This window comes from Electrophorus electricus, chromosome 15 (genome assembly GCF_013358815.1).
Source record: "Electrophorus electricus isolate fEleEle1 chromosome 15, fEleEle1.pri, whole genome shotgun sequence".
Taxonomy (NCBI): Eukaryota; Metazoa; Chordata; class Actinopteri; order Gymnotiformes; family Gymnotidae; genus Electrophorus; species Electrophorus electricus.
Genome location: NC_049549.1, coordinates 11546717 through 11554216, shown reverse-complemented (window position 1 = coordinate 11554216; position 7500 = coordinate 11546717). Strand labels below are relative to the sequence as shown.

The following is a 7500-nucleotide window of genomic DNA, read 5'->3' as shown; positions in this document are numbered from 1 at the left end:
CTCAGTCATAGTTGTAAGTCGCTTTGGATAAAAGTGTCAGCTAAATGCTGTAAATGTAGTCAAGACTCAGTGTTGTAATAACTTATTGACCAAGCTCTATGAATGAGAAAACAGATACTCTATCCTGTCTTCACAATGGAAAGGAATTCAGCCAACCAGAGAGACATTATCCCACCTTGTGGTCTGGGAGATTAATGATAACATCAGTGAGTCCACCCTGCAGAACCTGTACCAGAGGCCTGCCCCACTGGTTCCATGTACCGCTGGCCTGTGATAGCCACCTAAATGGATGGGAATAAAAGTCTTCTGCTACAAGATACACAGGTATTATACACACCACCCACCTCTTGTCAGAGTGCTACTGGTGACCATCCCTCAAGCATACATGTAGTTATGCTTCCTCTGTGACCAAAGCAAGGACCCATGTACAGCAAATAAGCTAGAACCAGTCCCAGTTCCAGACAGACTGGTCATACCTCTTTCTAATGGACAAACAGTTGTGTTAGTGGTGGATTAATTTTTCTAATGCAGGCTCATTCCATTCCTGTCTGTCCCTACACCCTTCCAAGCTGTGGAGGTTTACATATGTGTTACATTTTTTCAGGATCCCTAAGGACTAACTTGGAACTCCAGTTTACCTCCAGGGTCTGGAAAGCATTCATGGACTAGGAGTTCTTGTAAGCCTCACCTCTGGACAGCACCATCAGTCTAACAGGCAGGTGGGAAAAGGCAATCAGGAGCAGGTTATTGAAAACCCACTGCCATGACCAGCAATGAGAATGGGTCCAGTTCCGAGCCAAACTGATTACACCCACCTCATTGCAATTTGCTTCTACTGGACTCTCTCTTTCAGTGTATTTGTCAGTCTCCCCTTTTCCCTTATGATTCTGGACAACAGGAGGCTCCAGTGGTTAATGAACTGTTCAAAATGCTGAACAAGTATGGAAGTCCACACATGTTTTCTAGGGGACATGGCTAAATTCCAGATAGAGTTGTGCGGTGAGCCCCCCCCCCCCCCCCTTACCAGGCTATCCACCCCTGATTTTACCCTCCACTTGCCATGTTGGTAGCTGAGTACACAGCTTGTGAGGCACTTAAATATACTCCATAAGATTAGGTACTGGACACAGAGTGACCCATCTGGGGGTGTTTACAATTATCCCATGTTTAAGTGGTTGCAATTACCCCATCACTAGATTATTTCACCAAGTTATCATGTCTCCCATTTTAGGCTGGGTTTGTGTCTCTATTCCACTAGATGAAGTGACACCACCAGTGGACCCCCATCCTCTGGGTGTGGATAGCACTCCTGCCTGCTCATTCTGTACTGTTCTGGAGTCCCACCAGAATGTAGTGAAGTGTAAGGGAGAGGAGTTGGGTTCCAGCAGTCAACATCTCAGAACCCTCTTGGATCCTTCTCTCATCCTACTCTGTGACCCCCAGATGGGTTGTCCTGTGTTCATTCCCTCCCCCAGGGGGATATATTGCTACTGTAAGGCCTGGCACTATTCTGTATACCTGCCTTTAATAGATTTTAATCATTGAAATCTACTTAAATTAAAATGCACTCAAATGCGAGTTCTTGTTGCTGTTTTTCAGAGTATTTGTTTTCCTGTTATTTTTGTCATTCTGTGATCTTCTTTCCCTGTTTGCTGATGTAGCATTGAGTGAGTGAAGGCAAGACATATTTTCAGAGATGATAAATGTCTATTTTGAGCAAATCCTTTATAGTAGACTTGGAACAGTCTTTGGTCAAAGTATCAGGAGTCAATGGAGTTACAAAAACATATTGGATAAACAGGAAGAAACATAAAACAAAAAAAAAACATAAAAAGAACATGGAGATAACAATATGAACAATAGTGACAATATTACCATGCACACAGAAATTGGCACAACAGAGATAGCCACAATTCATAATACCAACAACCAACACAAGAACACGGGTGTCAGTGATGGTGCCTCAATGCACACGTTTGGCCACCTCCTCAGCCCCAGAATTCTAGTGATCGTCATAGCACTCACTCACCTGCAGCTCATCTTCATCACTGCTATATAAAGCTTCCGGGACTTGGGAGTCATTGCCATCTGACTTTTTGTGCATACCCAGCCATTCCGTATTATTGTTGCTGTTTTGTCTTTTGATCTCTTGCCTGTTTTCTGTGAATTTTGGATTTTTACTGCGGCCTGTCTCTGATCCCAGTATATTCTGACCCTCGCACATCTAACCTGTGATTCCTGCCTCTGGCCTTTGAATGGTTTGTTAGTTCCCTGCACATGGATCCCTCTGCTGTGTCTGAGTCTAATTCGTTACAACAGGTTATAAATGAAAAGAAACTTATGATGGCTGAAACCAATAAAGGGCAGACAATCACACAAGATGAGGACAGAGACAGAATCCAAAATAATATGACATGGTAGACATCATCATGGGAACAGAATGAAACTGGAACAAACAAGATAACATGGCACTCAGTGCCACAGGAAACGTGGGGCTTCCCTACCTACCTCAATATGTCACTAAAACCTCCCCTCTCTCTGCAGTCTGTTCCCAGTACTCTCGGGCCGTGTTTGCCATCTTCGGGCTGTACGACAAGCACTCCATCCACACCTTGACGTCGTTCTGCAGTGCTCGAAAGGACATTGTATTTAAGCTTTTAGAATTTGGATCTGTTTGCCTGTTCCCTGTTTGCCTCTGGTTCTGACCTGGACTTTCTTGTTGTGATTTTGCAGTAATTGGTGTTATCAGAAAAAATACAGAATCACTGGTCAAACTAAATGAAACAACACAAGGAAGGAGACATGTTTGACTGCAGATGATGTGGCACAAGACATGCTCCAAAGAATTGTCCAGCCTTTGGCAAATGTGCGTGTGCGTGCAGTAGAAGAGGCCAACCTTAGTGACACATTTCTTGTGGGCATGGTTAGCCTTGACAATTACCTGCCAACACATACCCAACAGAGCCATGTAAACAGTGCTGAGATATAGAGTCATTGTGCATGAATGGAACTGTAATTTCCCGTATGTTGGACACTGGGGAAAAGGCCAATTTGATTTGTCAGAGTGATATCTGAGCAATGATAGTAAAACCATGAATTCAACACTAGGCTGCACAGCTCTCAGATTCCAATGGGCAACAAATTGAAACTCAAAAAGCCAAATAGCAATCTAGGTGTATGCGTAGATCCAAAAGATTTAAAATGCAAATGCTAAGAGAGGGCATTTCCAAGTTCCTAAAAGGGAAGAAATCACAAGTGAGAATGCAGGAGCAAAGATTTAAAAAAAACAAACAAAAAAAACTTATCACATCCCAGGTGTTCTGGCAGCTAAAGTTGTATGAGGGTAGCAAAACCCCTGCATATTCAATACATATGGCTGATATTGTTTCCTTGGATTTCCATATGGAATCTTATTGGCTACACAGATTTTCTACTGTACAGTACAGTGGAGCGCATTACTGATGGCATTGATAGTGTATGTGTATATGTTGATGCCATTGTGCTATGGGGGTCAATACTGGAGCAGCAAAATGAATGGCTTACCAAAGTACTGCAGAGTATCCAGAGGTATAGTTTGAAATTAAATAGGGAGAAGTGTCACTTTGGTGTTAGGTAGATCACATTCCTTGTGGATAATCTCTCTGAATTTAGTGTGAAGCCAGACAGCATCAAGGTTCAAGAGATCATTGATATGCCCATACCAATACAAAAAGACTAAAATAAGACTATTGATCAATGATGCAAATGATCAGTTTCACTGGAAAATTCACTGGAAAATTCAGAACTTATCTTTAAAAACAGTGTACCTGAGAGCGCTGTTCGCACAACACCAGTGAGTTCAAGTGGACTGCCAAACTTGAGAAAGAATGGTGACGTCTGAAGACCATTTTAACTACAGAGCCAGTACTGACTTTCTTTGATCCATCGAGACCTACAAAGATATCTACAGATGCATCAAAAGTGAATTAGGTGCAGTCCTACTCCAAGTAAATGGTAACAGTGGGAAGCCAGCTGCATATGCCTTAAGAATGATGACTTTTCTATTTGGTACTATGCTCAAATAGAAAAAGAACACTTGGGTCTAGTATGTGGGATGGAGAAGTTCCACAGCTATGTATACAGCCTACCAATATTTGTGGCAGAAACAGACTACAAGCTGTTAATAACAATCGTTAAGAAAAATCTGAGCAAAATGTTTCTATGAATCCAAAGGTTACTGATGAAATTTTACAACTGATTTTGAATTGATCTACACCCCTGGGAATGACATTCTTCTGTCAGAACAAGCCCTGTTTTGAGCAGCAACACAATGAGAATTCCATCCAGACCCATGTTTTATCCCAAGAAACTTTCATTTGTGACCAAGTACAGTTCAAGCAGTTGAGGGCCTTGCTCAGGAGCTCACCAATTGTAATTTGGCACTCATGAGGCTTGAGGCAGCAACCTTCTGATTAGTAGTCCAGTACCTTAACTACTGAACTACCAACCTACTTGCAAATAAAGTTGCAAAAGGCAGTATCCTACAACAAGTCATAAAATATATAAACAATATTTGGCCCAAGGGTTCAAGTCAGCAATTGCACAACATTAGAGCTGAGCTGAGTGTGGTAAATGGACTTTTGCTTAGACAGAAGAAGACTGTCATTCCATAGTCCTTGAAATGAGACATGCTAAATAGAATAGATGAAGGACACCTCAGAACTGAAAAATGCAATTGGAGGGCCAGAACTGCTTTTTATTGGCTAGGAATGAATGCTGACATTGACTGAATGGACTTAATGAATGAATGCTGACATTGACCAAATGGTTTAAAGCTGTGCAGCTTGCATGAAATAAACAGCCAAAGGAACCAATGACTCTTGCAGATATACCAGACAACCCTTGGCAGAAAGTGGATACTGACATATTTAACAATGAAAGGAAAACTTACCTGCTGGTCATTGATTACCTGTAAAATTATCCTGAGATTACACCGCTTCCAACTATGTCCACTTCCTGTATAATCAAACATATGAAATTAGTCTTTGCAAGACAGGGCATCCCTCAGACTGTGTACAGTGGCAATGGCCCATGTTTCAATGGTACGGAGGTCCTAGCCTTTGCAGAAATGTATGACTTTCAGTATGTGACTTTAAGTCCCTTATATGCTAAGTCATAACAGAGGATGGACAAACTCTAAGGAGAAACCATAGGAGTCTGAAAACATAAGACACATTCCAAGAACAGCCTATGTGAAATAGATCCAGAGCCCCTGCATCACCGCGGTCATCAACAGTTGTAGACAAGGCACCTGATACACTGAAAAAGACTTGAATTTGGACCATTTCTGAATAATGTTTATTTTGTGTTTAATGAGGTTTTTTTTTAAGTCACAGTTTGTAAATGTCTTATGTAACACTTGTTATAGTAAACGTTTTTCATTACAGTTATAGAATATAGTATACATATATATTACAGTATATGTTTCAGAAAAGGAGGATGTTGTGATATGTAGTAATTACCAGTCCACTGGTGGCAGTAGTGAGTAGCAGGTGGAAAGGCTAGATCTGTTTTAGTAAGTAGCTTTGAAGAACTGTGTTCAGTATTACATTTCTCTGTTGGATTTGCATTTTGGATTTTTCATTGTACATTTGCATGAATTTCTCAAGCCTTGGCATTACACAAAGTAGCAGAGCGGCATTGATCAACAATTCGTTTTATCTTTTCATAAAAATGCAATGTTCATTTGAATTCATCAAGTCACGTAGCTTTTCATGTGATTGAAATCATGCCTAGTGGTTCTTGACTGCTAACAAAACCAAATAAGTGCTGGAACTGAAATGAGGATGTTCACAAAAAGTTTTATGGTCACATTTGTCAAGCCTATCTGCACTGAACAATACAAGTGTCATAACTGTGGTTTAAAATATATTTGTAGTACAATTTTTTTCTGTTTATTAATGATTCTGGAAACATCACTTATGCCATTTTTATAAGCAGATATACATAAGTATATTTGTGCTTATGTTCGTATCATATAAATATAAGCACAAATGCTTTCTGATTCTGTTAGGATCAAATGTTTCTATTTATTGACTTAAACAAGCCTATTATTTGTTTAATTTAAGCGAAGGATAGCTTGTTGAGGAAACGTTAATATTTTCAGAGTACACTTACAAAAAGTGTCGGGACAGTGTCCCCAGAGTAAATGGCACCTATGCTCATGCTAATGAGACCCAGTGAGCTGTCAGAAGTGAATGTTTCAGCTTTTGCCAGTGAAAGAGATAGAAACACAGAGAAAGACAGTGGCAGAGCTGGAGGGGGTGAGACTTCTCTAGATTGCACCAATACAGAAAAACTGGCCTGTATCTTGGCAGAGAAGAGTGGGCTGATTATTCAAGGAGCAAGAGTTGTGGCATCTTGTCACAGCCTAAGTGACAACCAGGATTTTTCTTCCATATTTTAACTTCATTTACATGTTACTAATGTAACTTGTAACATTCATGCCAATAAACTATTGTTGAATTGAGAGAGAGAGAGAGAGAGAGAGAGAGAGAGAGAGAGAGAGAGAGAGAGAGAGAGAGAGAGAGAGAAAGTAAGGATGCAGAAGGATGTTGAGTTGGTGGTTAAATGTATTAGGCAGTATGAGAGGTGGTGTTTGATCACTACACAGAAAGTTGAGTTTGTCATTTCAGAAAATGAGTTTGTTGCTTCAAACCAAATGACAACAAAGAACTGGAAAACATCAAGTCAAAGTCAAAGTCAAATTTATTTATACAACAGCCGTTGTCACAAAGCAGCTTTACAAATATCAAAGCCTCCAGTGAGCAAGCCAAGGGCAACAGCGGCAAGGAAAAACTCCCTAGAGCACGAGGAAGAAACCCTGAGAGGAACCAAGACTCCAAGGGGGAGGCCATCCTCCTCTGGCCATCAACGGACACTAAGATAGCAACAATATAAACAATAAGGATCAGAATAAGCAGTGAGAGAGAGAGAAATAAATTAATGAATTAATCAAAATAAAGAAATAAGTAATCAATGTCTAGTCCGGTTTTGTAGAAGTCCTAGTCTGGTCTTGACGGTGTGCGTGTATCCGAAACCCATCCCGCACGAGAACTTCCATCAAGGGCAACAGAGAAGCAGTTGGCTGGTGTGGAGGTGTGGTGGGCTACCGCAGAGGATATCAGGGGGTGGTGGGAGGAGCCATGGCAGCTGAGACGGGTTGAGGCTCGGGTTGTGTGTGTGTGTGTGTGTGTGTGTGTGTGTGTGTGTGTGTGTGTGTGTGTGTGTGTGTCTCTGTTTTAAGAGACATCGCTGGTTTCAAACTGCATCTGCTTGAGTCATTAAATGCATGCTCAGAGCCATACTTCAGTTTTATATAAACCAGCTAATACTCTTATATAAACACACTACCTCACCTGTTCTTTTTTGTCATTTAGTTACTCTGCATACACATACATGTGCACACTCACATATACAAACACATGTATACAGTACACGCAAAAATTAAAACGTACACAT

At 40.9% G+C, this 7500-nt stretch overlaps 1 protein-coding gene across 4 annotated transcripts in view; it reads left to right on the top strand.

Moving 5' to 3' along the window:
* gria4a (glutamate receptor, ionotropic, AMPA 4a) overlaps positions 1–7500 on the top strand; it is an 84009-nt gene that overhangs the window by 25347 nt on the left and 51162 nt on the right. The window lies entirely within an intron of this gene.